Below are 18,123 nucleotides of genomic sequence, written 5' to 3'. Positions count from 1 at the left end.
ACTCCTGATCCTTACAGCTTTTTGCACTCCCCATTGTGCAATCGAGGGGCGCCAGGGCAATCTTTCAACGATGTGACAACTTGGACCATCTCTAAAGATAGAACCACCTTCTGGACCCCAAAGCAGTTGTAATTTAATAAAGCCATGCATGAGAAGCTGTTTGCATCTACGTCAGCTGAATGAGCAGTCAGTGCTGGTGCAAACAGATCCAAAAGAGGCCAAGGATACTTTTTCTTAAACTGTGCTTTATTTAGGGCTAAGCTGAAAAGCGTCATCCAGTACTTACATGAAGATTACAATTGTTTCTAGGTAACTGAGAGTGAAGAGAGCAGTCTTGTTATAACTGTACACCAGATTAGATTAGGTGTACAGTACTTTTTTTTAGAAAAAATATAACATAAGCTAAAATTATAGAAAAAGAAGATGAATAGAGTTTGGAAAAGTTATCAAAATGAATGTGTTTTTAAAAAATCTACAAGCAATAAATAAAAATGATAATAAAACAATGCAGCGGCCAATCAGGATGCTGGCATTCGTAAATTAATTTAAAACGTAGCTTCTTTCTGAAACAACAATAAATATCAGAATAAATAATTCATAAATAAATTGTCTTCAGATTTTACAGCATTCAACACAGTGCTTTTTTTCAACTGCTCCATTACATCAGTTACCAAAGATAAATACCGTGCTTTCATTAAATAGTTTCCTTTTTTCTCAATCAGTACAGTAAAAGTCCTACAAAATATGCAAATTTATTTACATAAAACAGAGCCAGAACCTTTTCAACATTCTCTGTTTTGTTTTTTTACCTCCTGTAAACAGCAGAGCTTCTCTCTTTTTGTTTTGTTGCAGATTCAGTGTTAGATAGTTGGGAGTCAGGAATTTGTGCTGGCCCTGAAGTTTGCTTGCTTAGTTTTTGAACACGAGAGAGTACTATCATTTTGGGTGGAGGTTGTTAGGAGTTTTGCTTAGAGCAGGTCTTGGTGATGTCAAGCAGGTTTTCCAGACGAATGGGTGTCTACTCCGAGTCCTCACTAACGCTGAGTAGATATTAAAATCCATGGTTTGCTGCAATGTTTACAATAGTTTCCATTTTTGTGTGTTTTTTTTTATATATTTTTACTTTTTTATTGTAGCTGGAATGATTGCAGTCAAGGAGCTGCCAGTGTGGCTTCTCTACTGTCATTATTTAACAGCATTAGATAGCTATTGGCAGTATATGAACTTATGCTCATCTAAATTCTACAAAATTACAATTCTACAGGATTTCTTTTTTAGCAGTAATGCTAACCTCTATTTTTTGCATTTTATGTCTAATTTTTTTTAAATATTTTTATATTGGTAATTTAAAAGTTTTATTACTCTGTACACCTATTGAGTTTCTTTTTTTAAGGGAAGGTTAAGAACACAATGAACCATTTTCAAGCAATAATTCTATTTCCAAAATAGTCCTCGCTCAGTATTTTTTTTTTGCTTCCCACAGATCACAGTTAAGCCAATCTCAAATGTTCTGTCCTCACGAAAGTTACAGAAAACCATATGAAAACTACTTACTTGAATTAATGATACCAAAGTGCTTCCCAAAGTATCAAAGAACTACAACCTTGCTTAATTAAAAGCATTTATGTATGTATTATTATTCTTATTATTAGTTTACTTTTTTACAATTCAAGGTAAACGCTTCAGACTGTTTTAGGAACAGTGAGAGAAGGAAAGAAATCCATAATTTACATACGACTACAAGTCTGCAATAAAAAGTTTGGTCCTTTGGTCCCTAAAATACCTAAGGAATGAAAGATACTTATAGTGATTGTTGCCATGTGTGACCATGGCAACTGTATCCATGATGACAACAGGCACTCCTTATCAACTTGTTGCTCTAAAAGCTCCTAGTATCTTTTTTTTATACATATTTTCTCCTTTCAGGCGTTCAAAACTCATCCTTCAGCAGAAGTGATACATTTTGAAGAGACTTAACAGTCTAAACAATCAGAGCAGTCAAAGATAAAAGTCTGAAGAAGTCTTCAGCTTGATTGGCGTATGCTGATATGTCCAAAGGTTTATTTAACAGTACTTTTATTATTTTTTTGTACATGCGGTCCTTTCCAGTTTCCGCCCTAAAAGAAGAAGACAAGAGAAAGCAGATCAGAGCTGGAGTATGAATGCAGATATCTACACTAAATAATGCTTTAAAGTAAATATTATCCAAAGAAACAGCATCCTGCCTGTTCTGCCTTCAATCTGAAGATGACTTCCGCTAAACATTATTTTTTTTGTGACTCTTCAGCCTTTTCAAAATATCAATCGATTTAAGTATTTGCTTGTGTGTGTCTGTACAGAAGTGTCACAAGTTAAGTGGGTAATTACTGACTCCCTCACAAACAACTGAATGCTCCTTCTGGGTGGAAGACGTATGTGGAAGTCTTGAAGTTGCAGTCAGATGTTTGTGTTCGCATTCACAAATGTGATCCAAAGCATTCCTCCCATTGAAAACTCCGACCACAGGCAGCAGGAAATCGTGCGGGCACTCTTGTGTCAGTCACTGGCCACTCTTTTCCAATGATGCAATAAAGGCAATGTCTTCAGGGACTAAGGTAAGGATTAGGTTATTTTAATGCTATTTGAGTGTACTTAAATGCTTTAAACTTAAAAAAAAGTTAATAAACTTTGAATGTATCTGAATATTTTTGAATGCTTGAAACATTGTATGTTAGACAATTTTGAGTCAGCTAAGTTCACTGACTAAAGTGTCTCTCAATTATTCTTTTTCCAGACTGGGACTTGTTCTACTGCTACCCCGCAAATGATTAAGCTGAGGTTGGCCCATCAATGAGCAGAGTTTTGCTGCCAGAGATCATGGCTGCAAATTGGATGCAACTGTACAAGGCACGACAAAACTTTGTACAGAAATCAGAGGGGCATGTGAGATCCCACATCTTGGGCTATTCATCTTTGTCAAGAAAACTAAATGTTCAAGTAATTATAGCATCAAATATGGGCTACATATATTCAATAATTATTGATCCATCCCATTGGGAATTAAGGACAAACTTCCATTTCAAACAACAGTTAGAGAGTGGAGCTAATTACAAAAGGAACAGGTGAGGTGAAGCAAATATAAATTTAAGGGCATAGACACATGCAGGAAAAAGGTTGAGCCAAAATGTTGATATAAAGAATGGCTGTGTCAAGTAGAAACATCTCCATGAACCAACTGGACATGTAGACTGTTGCTGTGGTGTAATTGGAAGGTAACTAGGTAATGTAAAAAAGTTGACCAAATTTAGCAGCAGCGGTCAATGCATTTGACAGAAGAAATTACACTGGGAGATTCTTGTAGCAATCAGTAATGTGCAGGATTAAAGGATTATCATAGGCTACAACCATGGGCAGCCATCTTGATAAAATCCTATGTGTTGTCTGCACTGCTGTGATAAGCTGTAATGAAATGGCAATTGCAAGGAATAAACTAGTGGCGAATGTTGCTAAATCGATGGGAATGAGACCTAGAGGATTGTGTGCTTAAACTTCACGAGCCTTTCTTTGCAATAGATTGCCAGAAGGAAGTCAAGCCCTGGTAATAGTGCAACCAAGAGTCAGAAGGTTCAGATCTAGTGTTCAGTGGTACTCAAGAAGGATCTTCCATGTTGTACTAAATCTGGAGCACATGGCAAGCCAGAAAATTTATTGAGGCTAGTTTGTAGGTGTGTGTAGATTGATGCCAAGAGAACAGCTCCCTATCTGTCCTTTCATCAGGAATCAGTCTCAAAAGAGACATAAAGCTAAAGATACATTTAAAAAAATAAGAAGTTGCAGGTGCTGGGAATTTGAATTCCAGACCCAAAATGCTCAACGTGTCAGGCAGTATTTCTGGGCCGAGACAAAGAGCTAATATTTCAAGTCCGTGACCCCGTATCAAATGAAGACAAAATGTTAACTCTGTCATTCCCTCCAAAGATGCTGCCTGACCAGCTAAGTTTTTTTTTAAGCAGTTTCTATTTTTCTTTCACTTTTAAAAGTAACTGCAAAACATAAGAGTGGAGATCACAAAACATTTTGAGAAGGCTGTAGTATTTGAAAATATATGCTTAAATAGTTGATCACAGGCACTTTTAGTATTCACCCTTGGTTGATTGTAGGTATACTGTCTCTTTAAGAAACTCAATTGTATCTTTTCAAAAATGCAATTTTTAATTAAATGTTAGAGGTAATATTAATCCAAAGAAAAATCTCATATCAGTTCTGTCTACAGCTAGCAGGCAGATTCCGCTTACAGTTTTAATACCATAGATACTAGAACTGCAATGATCCACTTTAGTGGAAGTGACATGCAGAATATCAATCCATGCTGGCAGGTTCCCACACTGTTGGTTAAACAAAGAGCAAACCGTACACAGCAATCGAACAATTACAACAGCAAAAATAAAAACAATTTCAAAGGACCCTTTTTCAGTTGCACGAAATAAGTACTATTGTTCTGAGTGTTGTACATACTACTGAAAATGAATCTGAAATTGCTGGAATTACTCAGCCTGATTGGCCATTTTATCTCATTTGTGAAAGTTTGGGTTATGACTGCTAGTTCCCAACTATTTTTTTTTGTCCGAGACACTTCAAATGAAAAAGGCCCCCTACTCCAAAAAAATAAACAAATCACAATATTTTCAGTGCAAAGAAATCAACCACAAATTTTGTGATACAGTTAAACCTCGCTTTTATTTTTCTTAAAGGGACTGGGAATCAATGTTTTATGTGACATCTAAAAAAGCGAAGAAAGCTGACAGGACTGAAAGAAAATAAAATAAACCAAAATAATAATTATTATCAAAAGAACCACCGCAAACACTAAACTAAAAATGAGCACAGCAAGAATAGTGACAGCACACAGTCAAAAGGCACATGTGATCATGACTGGCCAATCATTAACTGATACAACATCCAAGAAAAATGCTTTCACAGCACCTTCACGAAACTTGACGGCATGTCATGCAACCAATTGTTGAGCTCGTTACATGACGCCATCAGATCACACTTTAACTTCTTGTTGACAGAACTTACGCACTGGACCGTTCTCTCCATTTCATTGTTAAGGATACTTTCCTACAGCCTGAGACTGCGGGTTATGACTGTCTCTGCTTGGTTTGGTTTTTGTTCGAATGACAAAAGAAGAAAAGAATTTTTGTTTTTTGGAGGGGGAACAGTACCAAACACAGCATCAGTCAAAAGCAATATTTGCAATTGAAAATTAAGAAAACAAACTCAAGGAAATGGATGAAGCCTTGCAAAGGCATATAAAATTACAAACACAGGATTAACAGTAACATAATGAAGTATGCAGTGGATGCTAAAGAAACCATGATTAAATGGATGATAGCAGACAGACATTGGTTACAGTGTAACGATATTTCAATTCTTCACCCAATTAATACACACGTGCATCCCAAATTCAGACTAATACCCTGTTCATCAGATGAGAAAGAAAATAATTGTTCATATAGTTGGAAGCACACCAGAAAATCAAATCAAATTAGTGTTACACTGGGAAAGGGAACTTAAAGCCAAAATATCAATTAAAGAAGTGGCAATGCCCAGGAATTCTTAAGTCCTGAATTGGCTCCAGGAAGGATAAGAGTTGGAGGTGTCCTTTGTCTTTGGAACTCCATGGGTTTTGTCTCAAAACCCCAAATAATTGCAAAAAGAAAGAAATTCTATCATGATCTTACAGCATTTGGAAAACATCATCACTTATATCTGTTTAGAAGTTTACAAGTGTATGAATTATTTGCTTTAAATATACCTTTTAACCATAGGTGCCAATGTTTTTGAGTTCTTTTACTTTGCACAGATAAAAGAGCTTCCACTTTAACATAAAAATGGAATTCCACAAGAATTTAGCTGCTACACCTGCTGAGTTCTTCCAGCACTATGTTTTGGTTTTAGATTCTGGCATTAGCAGTCTCTTTTTTTTCTTTCATTGGAGCATGTTTACATTTTGAAAATACTTTCCCAATGCAGTGTCAATTTATCGTCATTGAAAAGAAAATGAATTCTTTTGTAATGGCTCTTCTGCACTACAATGTGTGAAACCAAGTTGTGCAGCATTAGTAGGTCTTGGTCAGGCTCGAAGCAGTGGTACCATAATCAGTGACCAGGAAGTAGAAAAAACTATCATGGCACTCCAGCCGGAATACTGCTCTGCTAATATTGACTCAAAATGCTAGGAGGAGGGGAAAAAGACTGAGAAATACCTGCATTCATTAAAAAAAATGTCTGAAGATACTTAAAAACTCCACCAGGTAATCAAACAAATCTCAAGACACTACGGTCACTTATTAACATTAGTGAAAGAATGTAACTGATAGTCCAACATCCTTCTTCCTTGAAAAACCTAAAATCTCTGAGATATATTTTAGCCTGCGCCGCTTACCAATGACCAAATATTATAAGGTGTGACAGTCTTCTGTGAAAAGTAATACATTGTTTTCTCATTTCATTATTTAGATTCTCATTTTAGTCCCATCTCGCCGAAATCTACAAAGAACATTGATAAAGGGTAGCTTAGGTTCTCGTAGTGACTGCTCCCAGGACCATTGACCAACCTGATGCTCTTCCTCACTATGCAATGAAGGCCAAAATGAAAAAGGAGAATCTTATGCTCCACATTTGAATAATTTAGAAGTAGCTTTTTATACTTGCCAGCTGAAACACTTAAAGTTCAGTTCAGAATGTTCTTTTCAAGAAAGAGGATAGATAGAAACAGCCATGATTATCCCTTGCAGGAATAACCAGTGTACTCCTAACTCATTGGCAGACACAATTTGGATGGTCAAAGGTCCTCATTGACATGTTTATCAAGAAATACTTTGCAGTATTATTGTCTCAAATTGGCAGAAAAAAAACAATGTAGCCTATTCCCAAAGTTCAATCCTTTGACTAAACAATCCAAATTTCAGAATGTTGAGCAAAAAGAGTAGTGCTTGGCAGCACAGACTGGGGTAAAGTTAGAGGACCTTTCACAGTCTTTTAAGCTCTTATCTAAGGCTGAAGTGAGCTATTCAGTCCTTGAGTCACATTGCAAAGTTCACTCATTCCTATTATGTTCTAGCATCCAAGGATTATCAATAGGGATCTACTGTTGTCTATGTTTAAACTTCAAATAATTTGAATCCTGTATACAGTATGTATTGTTTGTCTATATGAGTGTTATGATTGGTTATGTGTTTTGCACCGAGGGCCAGAGAACAGGTTGTACTTGTGCAATCAGATGACAATAAATTTGACTTGACTTGGCTTGACAATGCTTTTGGTAGAGGAACTTCCAAAATTCCACGCTACTTGCACAAATAAGTATTGTTTGGTTGGTCTAGCCCTAACTTTTATTAAATGTCATAGTCTAGATTTTTTTAACTAAAAGAAACAGTTTCCCAGTGCTATTGGGTCTAGAAATTGGACACATTTGGGTGCATTTTCCATCAACAAATCATGCACGAAAGCGGAGTGCCATTGGTGCACTGATGCAAGCAATCAATTCTATGCCATTCAACACGCATCAGGATATTTGCATGTGCCCTCCCCTCAGTATGACTGACACCAACCTCAATGGTTGTAACACCACTATGTTATGCAGCTCACTTCAAAATGTGTACATGACCACTGATCCCACCTTGCAATTATTGGAGTATAACTCCATGGATCGATCAGTGCATTTGATTATGTTGGTGGAAGGCTGTGCTGGGATGGAGAGTGATCTTGGGTGGCCACACACACTGGAGATTGGTGCTCTCGCCTTTCCTCTCCACCCCCATGACATCGGCATCCATTCTATGGCCAGCATGAAAGGAGTATTGAATTGCCTTCCCAGCAGTCAGTGCTCATAGCATGAAAGCTGCCAATGTTGTGACATTTTTTATGAGCTTTCACATATTTGACAGTTCAAAATGGTTGAACTCCAATTCATAAGTAGAATTCTGGCTTTTTTAAAAAACTAGCATCCAACTTAAATATTTGAGGTTTAATTTTGGTGAAGTTACACATCTTAAATCTCACTAACTAAATTAAAGAACTGAGTATTAATGGGTAATCACAGTTAACAGTAAGAAAATGTCCAAAGGACAGTTAAAGTGATGCCTTTGTTCAACTGAAGGGAAATGCACGGAGATGCTCCCTGCCACGGTCACTCTCAACAGTGGCCAAAGTGTGTGCCAATGTGGGTCTTTAAAAATGTTAAATAAAATACTTTTAATTAGATAAAGATATGCTTCTTAAGGAGCTGCCTTTGACTTGAAAATATTGTTCAGTAATTGCCACTACTTCCATACAACCATAGAACATGACAGCATAGAAACAGGCCCCTTCAGCCCTTCTGGTCTGAGTTGAACCATTTTTTTTTTGCTTAGTCCCATCGACCTGCATAGCCCTCCATACCTCTCCCATCCATTTATCTGTTCAAATTCTTCTTAAATGTTAAAATTGAGTCTATATTCACCACCTTAGCTGGAAGCTCATTCCACATTCCCACCACTCTCTGTGTGAAGAAGATCACCCTCATGGTCCCCTAAACTTTTTCCCCTTCACTCTTAACTCATGTTCTCTGGTTTGCATTTAACCTACCCTCAGTGGAAAAAGCCTATCTGCATTTATTCTGTCTATACCCCTAATAATTTTAAATACGTCTATCAAATCTCCCCTTAATCTTTTACTTCTAGGGAATAAAGTCTCAACCTGTTTAACCTTTCCTTGTAACTTTCCTGAACACATTTGACAAACTCCAAAGCACTTTTACAATATGGGAGTCTCAGTCAATATGTGTAAAATTAAAATCCGCTAATATCACAACTTTATGTTTCTTGCAGCTGTCTGCTCTCTCTCTACAAATTTGCATCTCCAATTCTCATCGACTATTGGGTGGTCTATAATACAACCCCATGAGTGTGGTCTACTTTTGCCATTCCTCAGCTCTACCCTTATAGTCTTAGTAGATGAGCAATGCCACTCCTCCCCCTTTCTTCACCCCCCCCATCACTTTGTGTCTAAAGCGACAAAAGCCCGAAACATTGAGCTGCCAGTTATGCTGCTCTTACAACCAAGTTTCACTAATGGCAGTCAACAGTCATAATTCCATGTGCCAGTCCTCGTTCTAAGTTCATCTGCCTTTCCTACAATACTTGCACTGAAGTAGATGCACCTTAAAAAATTTCCACCATGCACAACCGGTTGACTTCTAATGGTGCATGCAATTTTCACATCATCTTTTCCCTCCTCCTCTCCACTATCTGCTCTGGCACTCTGGTTCCCATCCGCCTGCAAATTTAGTTTAAACCCACCGGAGCAGCACTAGAAACCTTCCCACAAGGATATTAGTCCTTCTCCAGTTCAGATGAAAACCATAGCTCCGGAACAGGACCCACCTTCCCTGGAAGAGAACCCAATGATCCAGAAAACTGAAGCCCTCCCTCCTGCACCATGTCTTTAACTAAGTGTTAAGCTGCATTTTCCTCCTATTTCTAACCTCACTAACACGTGGCTCAGATAGCAATCCTGAGATCACAACCACTAATGAGCCATGGCATATTAGGCCAGAAACCAGGTGGGCTTTTGACCGAAAAAGTTTGAGAACCACTGCCCTAGTGATTCATTGCTCATTTGAATTATTGACCTTGAGATGGATAAGCAGGGAGTCCAGGAGGTTGTAGCTAGGTTGGTGGAATTGCAGATAACACAAAGCAAGGAGCAGTGAAATGGAGTAAGAATGAGGAGACATAATATGAAATAAATGCCGCAATTTTAAAATTGATGAAAATAGGGAAAAAATGTTTCCAGACAGGCTGGGTATAAACTGGATGTAAATTGAATGCAGTAAGCTAAAAAAAATCAGGGCTGTTTATGGAGGGAGCAATGATGGTTACGATTTGATGCATTGTCTCCAGAAAGCACTGAATGAATGGTGGTGGAAGCAGCTTCAATCGTAACCTTCAAAAGAGGATTGAAAAACTATTTGAAGGGGAAGAATTTAAAGGGCTAATGATGAAAGGACAGAGGACTAGGATTAAAAGGATTACTCTTTCAAAGAGCTGTCGGTAGTATGACCCCCTCCTGTGCTAAATCATTCCATAATTCAATATATCTGTTTCTTCAAATCCCTTGATCATTTTAAATACCTCAAATAAATTACCTTAACCTTCCTGCTCAAGGAAGTACAAACCAAGTTCAGGCAACCTGTCACTGTCATGTTACCCAGAAGTTGGTATTGTTCTTGTGAATGTGTGTTCTATGCCCTTCAGGATTTCCAGAGATGAGGTGTTACAAACTGAACACAAAGCCCCAGATAGCTTCTGAACAATCAGAAGAGAAAATGCTGCAGATTTTGAAAATCTGAAATAAAACAGGCATCTTTGGGTCTTGGCCCTAAAAAGTTGACTCTTTTTATCTTTCTCCACAGATGGCGGCTGACCAACTGAGCATTTGCTGCATAAATTTTAATCAAAGTTTTATTTTCTAACCATTATGTTATAATTTCCTTGAAATTAATATGAACGTAATTTTCCTTTTTGATGGATAGTTTTAGTTTCAGTTGTCCACGTACATGGTCACCCAAATCTATGGAACCAGGTGTTCTTGTGACAAGCTGCAGCTGAGGACAAAAGGAATCATCGCAACTGGAGCTCAGTCTGGCAGAGCAGATTTAACCATTATGCTTCTAAAAATATTGCAATAAATCATCGAAGGTTTTAGACATGTATCAAATTACCTGTCAACTCTGGGGAAATACGTTAACCACAAAGATATAATGATTGAAGAAGGTGGCTTTCACCGCTTTTTCAGGGATACTAAGAATCTGAGCATGAACTGCTGACCTTCTCAGATGCACACATCTCAAAGAAAGGAGAAAAATAGAGTGCTGGATGTAGTAGCACACCTGGAAATTACATCCTTCACTCTTCATCCCGACACAACTTTGTACCTTTACTAGTATAACCATGTCAATTTCTTCCCTCTAGATAACATTTTAGTTATTTTAACATTTTGATACTTTTGAAATGAGAGCAATGTGGAGGCAGTACATCCAGAATCCTAATATATTATCTTGGCTCATAGGTTTGATGCCAGTCGATGGAAGACAATGAAACAATATATAAACAGTAAAATTAGAAATAGAACTATTTTAATGTTAAAAGGTGAAACAATGACACTTCTGCACTTTACTTTCCAGAGTGGCTCCCTTTTCTCAATTGAAAGAATATTTTATGTTTGGAGTCTGAAGACTTATTTCCTACAACAAAGCCACACAGTCTATTCCAGCTGCCAGCAGAGGAGTCCCATTCACCTTTCCTGATAGCTCCGCAGCTTTGTAAATCACTCTCTCTCACAGGCCCATCATCTCCCTTTGATTGCTTTGCTATTTTCCGGCAGCCAGACTGGGATGTGGCTGAAGCCCAGAGGTTTCCATTGAAACCCTTGTGGCCAGGTCTGAATGGTATAATGTTGAACACATATACGTCTCAAAAATAAAATGGATGGGACTTCAAAAATGTCATATTTGGACTTTTCAGTATCTTGGCTCTTCTGATCAGCTACTAAGTCCAGGGCCACTGGATTGTTCTTAGACTTCAAAAATGTAATATTTGGACTTTTCAGTATCTTGGCTCTTCTGATCAGCTACTAAGTCCAGGGCCACTGGATTGTTCTTAGACTTCAAAAATGTCATATTTGGACTTTACAGTTTCTTGGCTCTTCTGGTAAATTACTAAGTCCAGGGCCACTGGATTGTTCTTAGACTGTAACTCCCCTCCCCCTGACACATGTCTTCTTGCTAGGAACATTTCTTTCACTCTCTGAGTGTTCTTGCTTTCTAAATAATGGCTACCTGAAATGCTTTACTTTCCAAATCTCAGTTTTGTTAAATGAGGAGTTTTATGGATATTTGACCTATCCGAATCTTTCCCTCTGTGACCTCTAACATTCTTCTCATGAAAAATATTCTCATTTGCAGCTTACAGTCTGAGTTGGGAAGTCAGAAGTCATGATGACATCTTACTGAACCAAAAAAATCTTTCAAGCCTCCATGCTCAAGCATTTCTTATCTTCATGTAAAAAGAAATGTGCATATAGCAGGAATAGATTTTTTTTTTGGTTTTAAAATGAACACAATAGTCATTGACTTGATATTTTAAATATAAAGCTTTTTAAAGCCCTTGAGGCCTATTGCACTGTGTTAGCATCAATTCCAAAATGAAAGATCAATATCATACGGTTAATTCCCACCATACTAAGATTTAAGAAATATGTCTATGTGCATGTCTCAATTTCCATTTTTACTGAATTAATGTTTAGAAGTATGCAGAAAATAATTTCTTTAGAAATTTAATATTTTAGAAACAGAAAATATTTAACAGTTCACTGCACTTCAATTACTGAAGATGACAAGGCTACCAGCTCTGTTGTGCAGTCCTGTTGCTGAGACAGCCTGTTCTCTTGGTTTACTACTTTTGGTGAAAATATTTACAAGCAGCTGTCAGTCATGAGAACTCTCTGAACCCTTTGGTCATTGATGAAGCTATGTTCACTTGACAAGATGTGAAGCTCTAGATTTAAATTTCAATTTGCTGAAATCACCCAAATTAGAAATAGCAATCAACTTTGATTTCATTGCCTTGAAAGGATGGCATTGACTTGGGGGGAAAAAAAAGTGCTGGAGAAACTCAGTGGGTCAGGCAGCATCTTTGGAGGCAAAAGGATAGCCGATGTTTCGGCTGATGTCCCTGACCTCACTTACGTTGGCCCGGTGACTTGCAATGATATGGCCAGGTTCAGCTGGCTGATGCCAACTGGCTGTGTTGGACTGCATCTCCTTAGAAGAGTTGCAGGTGTCCCTGGCTGAATGTCCTCAGTGCCATTTCCTTTGGTATACTCAGCAGATGCACAGCTCAAATTCTTGACTAAAATTTCAACTTTGGATTCTATAGTTAAGTTCTTGATTTTAAAAAAAAAGCTATCACTGGAAAATGGCAAGTGTTTGAACTGCTTAGTGGTATGCTACTGGTGAGAAACCAATGGGTCAGCCACCAGCATTAATGGAGTAATTGGTCCACTGAGTTTGGGTCCATTACTTCCCCATTTTAGAATAATCTCAGAAAGTGAACATGAACCCCACATCCTAAATGAAGGGCCCAGCTTTGAAACGTTGGTTACCCTTTGTTTTCCATGGGTGCTATGTGACCTGCTGAGTTTCTGCAACATGTTTGTGTATTGCACTTGTTTATCCCCAACCCTGAAGTGTGCAATAAGACTGATGTGCCAGGCAGGGAATCCAGAAGTACAAGTTTTCTAGAGGTCCTCCCTGATTTAATTACCTGAATCAAATATTTAGGATTTGTTGTCCAGCTTTTTGTGAGGATGATTGATTACCATGGATGAAAGCAACCAATGAGCAGTGAAGAAATCTGTTAGATATTGAGTGATAGTGAATGCATTGTGGAATTAGAAGGATCAAGAGGGATGCAGGTGGAAGAAACATCAGGGATTTATTGGAAAAGAAGTGACTTCAATCTTTGGCCCAGGACATTAAAGGTTTGACAGTGGGTGAGAGAGAAGAGGTCTGAAAGAATCAACCAGTACATGGAAAGTGGTATGAGTTCCAACCTCATCTTCAAATTTGCCAACAACAGCATAACCATAGGCTGGGTATCAAATAACGATGAGACAGAATACAGGAAGGAGATTAAGAGCCTAGTCGCAAGATAACAACCTCTCTCAACATCAGTGAGATGATCATTGACTTCAGGAGAGGGGGCAGAGTCCACATCAGTGGTGTTGATGTTGAAAGAGTGAATAACTTCTAGTTCTTAGGAATAAACATTTAAGTGTTGACTTGGACCAATCACATTGATGTGAAAGTCAAGAAATTGCAGCAATCCCAATACTTTCTTAGAAGACTAAGGAAGTATGGTACAACTCCCCTGCCCCTCAACAACTTCTACAGGTGCACCGCTGAAAGCATAAATGGGAGCTGCTCTGCTCAATGTTGGAAGAAGCTGCAGAGGTAGTGAATGCAGCTCAGTAGATAATGCAAATCTCACTCCCCTCTATGTCTGAGAAAGGCAGACATCATTCTGAGGGTCCCATTATAACCTGGATACACTCCCTTTCCCCTCCACTCATCAAGGAGAAGGCTCAAAAGTATGAAAACACTCACTAAGGTTCTTGAAGGCAGCTCATTCCCCGCAGACATCAGGCTCCAAAATAAACCCACAACTGTGCTATCATGCTTGGTACTTATTGATCTTTGGTTTCATTGTAATTCTGAGCTCTTTAAATTGTACTCTAGTTCCTCTACTTTATAATGACAGTATGTTAGCATTGTCCTTCTAGACTGTGCGCAGAGTACCAGGTATAATGTGACAATAAACTTCAACTCAAATGAGTTGTTGGAAGGAAGTATGTGATCTAATTGAGATGGGAGAGTAAATACATGATCAACTCAGTTCCCTTCAGCTGTTAGGTTTCTCATGACTCTGGAATACTTCCATGAAGGACGTATGACACTGAAGCAGCCCTACCAATCCAAACTGGCATAATTGTCTCAATCAAGCTTCCTCATGTAATTATTCATCCAATTGTTGAACTGAAGGAACAAATAGTTTTGTGATGGATCCTTCCCCTCAGAGCAGTATAGTCACCCACTCCTTTAACTGACTACTATTGACACAGAAGCTGCAAGCCATTGAATCATATAGTCGAGAAGGCCACCTCGTTCCAGCTGACCTTTGCTCTCCTGGAGGTGTTGGGTGGAGGCAAGTTGAGATTAAGTCGTCACTGTTGGAAATTTTAACCCACTTCATTCCACTAGGTCTAAGGAGTCAAAATTAGCCTCACTGTCTCTGATCTTTAGAATTTGGCTTGGAACAATGAGGAGTTTCCTGACTCCCGATTGCAAAATCTAATGGAATAAGCTGAAGCAATGGCCTTAATAACAAATAGCACAACATTTATGATCTCATTCAAATAAATTATAACATGGAAAGTAGAAAAAGTCACAAACAGAAATATGAGTGGATTTTTTCCCAACAGTATTATTGCAGTGTTGTGTGAAACATTAACATAAATGCTACAACAATGACCACATAATTTATATTATATTACTGATGTCCTAATCAATAAACACTTCAATTGGGAAAACCTCTCAAAACTCCTCTATTCTGACTATTACAAAAGTTCTTCTATTTAAATTCCTTTCTCCTGCTGTGCCTTTCTCTGAGATAAAAAATAATTAGAGAAGCAAGAATCACCACCTGGGGTATTGACAAGTCTCTCATTTTTAAGGGCTGCAGACAGTTATTATCCATTATGTTGTAGTACAATGACTGAGACAGAGTAAAATTGTTTCTCAATGTGTGTACTTCAAAAAAAAATAGACACAGCACTCTTGGGGACTCTTACTAGAAACTCGTTCATGTTCTTAGAAGTATGCTTCCTTCAAATAGATAACCCTTCACGCCTGACCTCAAAAATAAAATCAATGCCAAAATTCATCTTCACGAGTTTCTTTGGACACAGATATAGGAAAAAAAAAAGCCATCATTTTAGATTTCGGAAGCAAAGTTTGCTACTAGAGCTGTGAATTTTTATTTCTCTAAAAAAGAGATGAATATGCAGCTTGGAGTATTGATTTTGGATCTATATAGGCAGGTTTTAAAGCTTAGATGAGTGGGTTCTGCAGAAATCTCAGCTGCTCAATATATTGCCCAGTGAGGCACTAAGTTATGCAGATTGGGAATGATGCCAGGCTGAATTCTCATTTTATGTTAAATTATTGATTTCAACCAAGATACCGATACTGTTCCCACTACCACTGGATAAGGCACGTCTGCTTCTTATGGTTTTTTTGGAACAGCTGTGTCATGTCAGTGCTGGGGAAAATCCTGGTGGTCTTGAATTGAATGCTCCCATTTGCAGGCTAGAGGCTCAGGCTTTATTTGCAAAGGTGCGTGTGTGCGTGGGTGTGCGTGCACTTATGCCATGGGGGAGAATAATGAAACCAGGAGCAGAGATGAGGGGCAAAGCACTAGGATTGACATCAGTCTTACTTTGACCGACACCATTCAGCTTCATTAAATCATTTTTAACTCCCTGGTTATCTCAGTACTCCATTTTCTCCACCCTTCTATGCCTCATAGTCACACCCTGTCTGCCCCTGGGTCACATTGTTTGATCCAGTGTGATTCCTTGTGGAGTCTTCAGCTGGCAGTAAAAATAGCTGTGGCTTGTGACTGTGACCCTGAACAGAACACTGGCTGTCAAGATGCTGGAATCTGGCTAAACTCACAGAACAGCTTTCACAGGTGGCTTATTGAGAATATAATTCCCTGCATTCCTGATTCCCAGGCCCAAAGTGTCAGTATGGTCAGGCTCATTGATTTCTTTGTGAACATCTTTGGTGTTTGCGAACTTACACTACAACTTAGAACATGCAAACAAAAATAAAAATACTGTTAAAATTATTAAAAAGCTTTACCTTTTCTTTACAAACTTATCAAGCTTGCACGCATACACTCTACAAAGCAATTAAATTTATTAAAGCTGATTTAAAAAAAATAAGAAAGACAATAACTTACTTTTACTTAGAGGGGCTGATGTCTCCCTTTCATGTGAACTAAATGTTTTTCTTGCATCAGGTTTAACCCTGCAAGAGTTCCAGGCAGATATTCCAGCCAGACAGCTGGGAAATCTATGGAAGATCTTGCTGCCCAGTTGGATTCCGTGTAAAATCCAAAGGTCTAGACCAATGCTAGGCTGGCAATGCATCCCTGTGCAACTCCTGCGCATTGGCACGGGTGACAGAGATGATGATTTGCACCATTATCAACATTTATATTGGCCATCAGTTAAAGCAATGAGAAAGGAAGGACATTCAAATTCAAGTTAAACAGGAGGACAATTCAGTTATCCTGGTGATGCAGAATGGAGCAGTCAATCAATGTCTCAGCCTTGTCTGCAACCTGGGGTGCAACTGAGCACCTCATAATTTCTTACTACCTGGTAATTGTGTGCTTCAGGAGCGATAAAAAAAAAACCAGATAAATTATATTCCCAACAAAAGATGAATATTTAAATATTGTAACAAAATCAAAAAATATTGAATATCAACAGCTTAATTTAGATAATAAAAGACTTTGGATGGCAGAAAGTCTGCAGTAAAGGATACCATCTAAAATACTGATTGAAGTGCTTGGCTTGGAAAGCAACCTCTTTTTAATTTCAGATTTCCAGCTGTCACAGTTTTACCTTTTATGTTTTAACCCACCAGGTCTTACTTTTCCTCACTTTCAAACAATTGGTGTCTTCACAAATGCAACTTACGATTTTAAGCTACAGAATACAGGACATCTGAATTTCACTCCGTCAGACAATTTGTTCTTGGGAGACTGGTGTGCTCCAATTATGTAGGAAATTGAGCAGAGTAGGTTAAGTACTTCTATCATCAGATGCCTTTGCATAGACTCACAGCATGCTGGCAGGATATCTGCTCTGTTTCATGATTGATTTCACTCATATCCACACATGAGCAGGTGAAACCAATTTCATTCAGCAAAGGTTTTAATCCAATGGTAAGCTTTAAAAAGTTGCTTAACTATAAATAAAATCACCAAAATAATTTTCCACAGCTTTTGCTGGTTTCTTATGTTTTCCTGTACTATTAATTTCTTGATCCTTATTTAGTTTCAGAAAGCAGGAAGATTTGCTTCTCTAAACTTTCAAACAAATCTGCAAATGGAGTTTTCAAATGGAGTCATCCAGCAATAAGCAGCATCTTTGATCCCAGGGTAACGAACACCTTTTCACATTTCGGCCGATTTAAAAAAAAAAAAATAGTGCTATAGCTAATGGAAGAAAACAATTTTAATGACAGATCAACTGGAAAACAGATTCCATCGCAATTCACCCAGCTCAGATCACCTGCATATAAACTGCCTTTGATTGTCTTTTATTCATAATCTCTTAGGCTCCTCTTGGAAGTTATATCCCGAAATGTAGCCACTTTCTTTAATGAATAAGCAGTAAGAAAGTAAAAGTATTTCTACAACTGATTTAAAATGGATCCTCTGGATCAAGGTTAGAGGAGGGGGC

At 38.1% G+C, this 18,123-nt stretch overlaps 1 protein-coding gene across 6 annotated transcripts in view; it reads right to left on the bottom strand.

Annotated features, from left to right (window-relative positions):
• Nucleotides 1-247: 247 nt before the first annotated feature.
• The window catches only part of celf4 (CUGBP, Elav-like family member 4), a 557,316-nt gene continuing 539,440 nt past the window's right edge, over nt 248-18,123 (bottom strand). For all 6 annotated transcript variants that reach the window (XM_069924113.1, XM_069924109.1, XM_069924111.1 and 3 more), the window contains one exon: nt 248-2,117. The gene's annotated coding sequence lies outside the window, so the exon portion shown is untranslated. The remainder of the gene's footprint in view (nt 2,118-18,123) is intronic.

The sequence above is a fragment of the Narcine bancroftii genome, chromosome 3 (assembly GCF_036971445.1).
Source record: "Narcine bancroftii isolate sNarBan1 chromosome 3, sNarBan1.hap1, whole genome shotgun sequence".
Lineage (NCBI taxonomy): Eukaryota > Metazoa > Chordata > Chondrichthyes > Torpediniformes > Narcinidae > Narcine > Narcine bancroftii.
The sequence above is the reverse complement of the archived record's forward strand: the minus strand, read 5'-3'. Positions and strand labels throughout refer to the sequence as shown.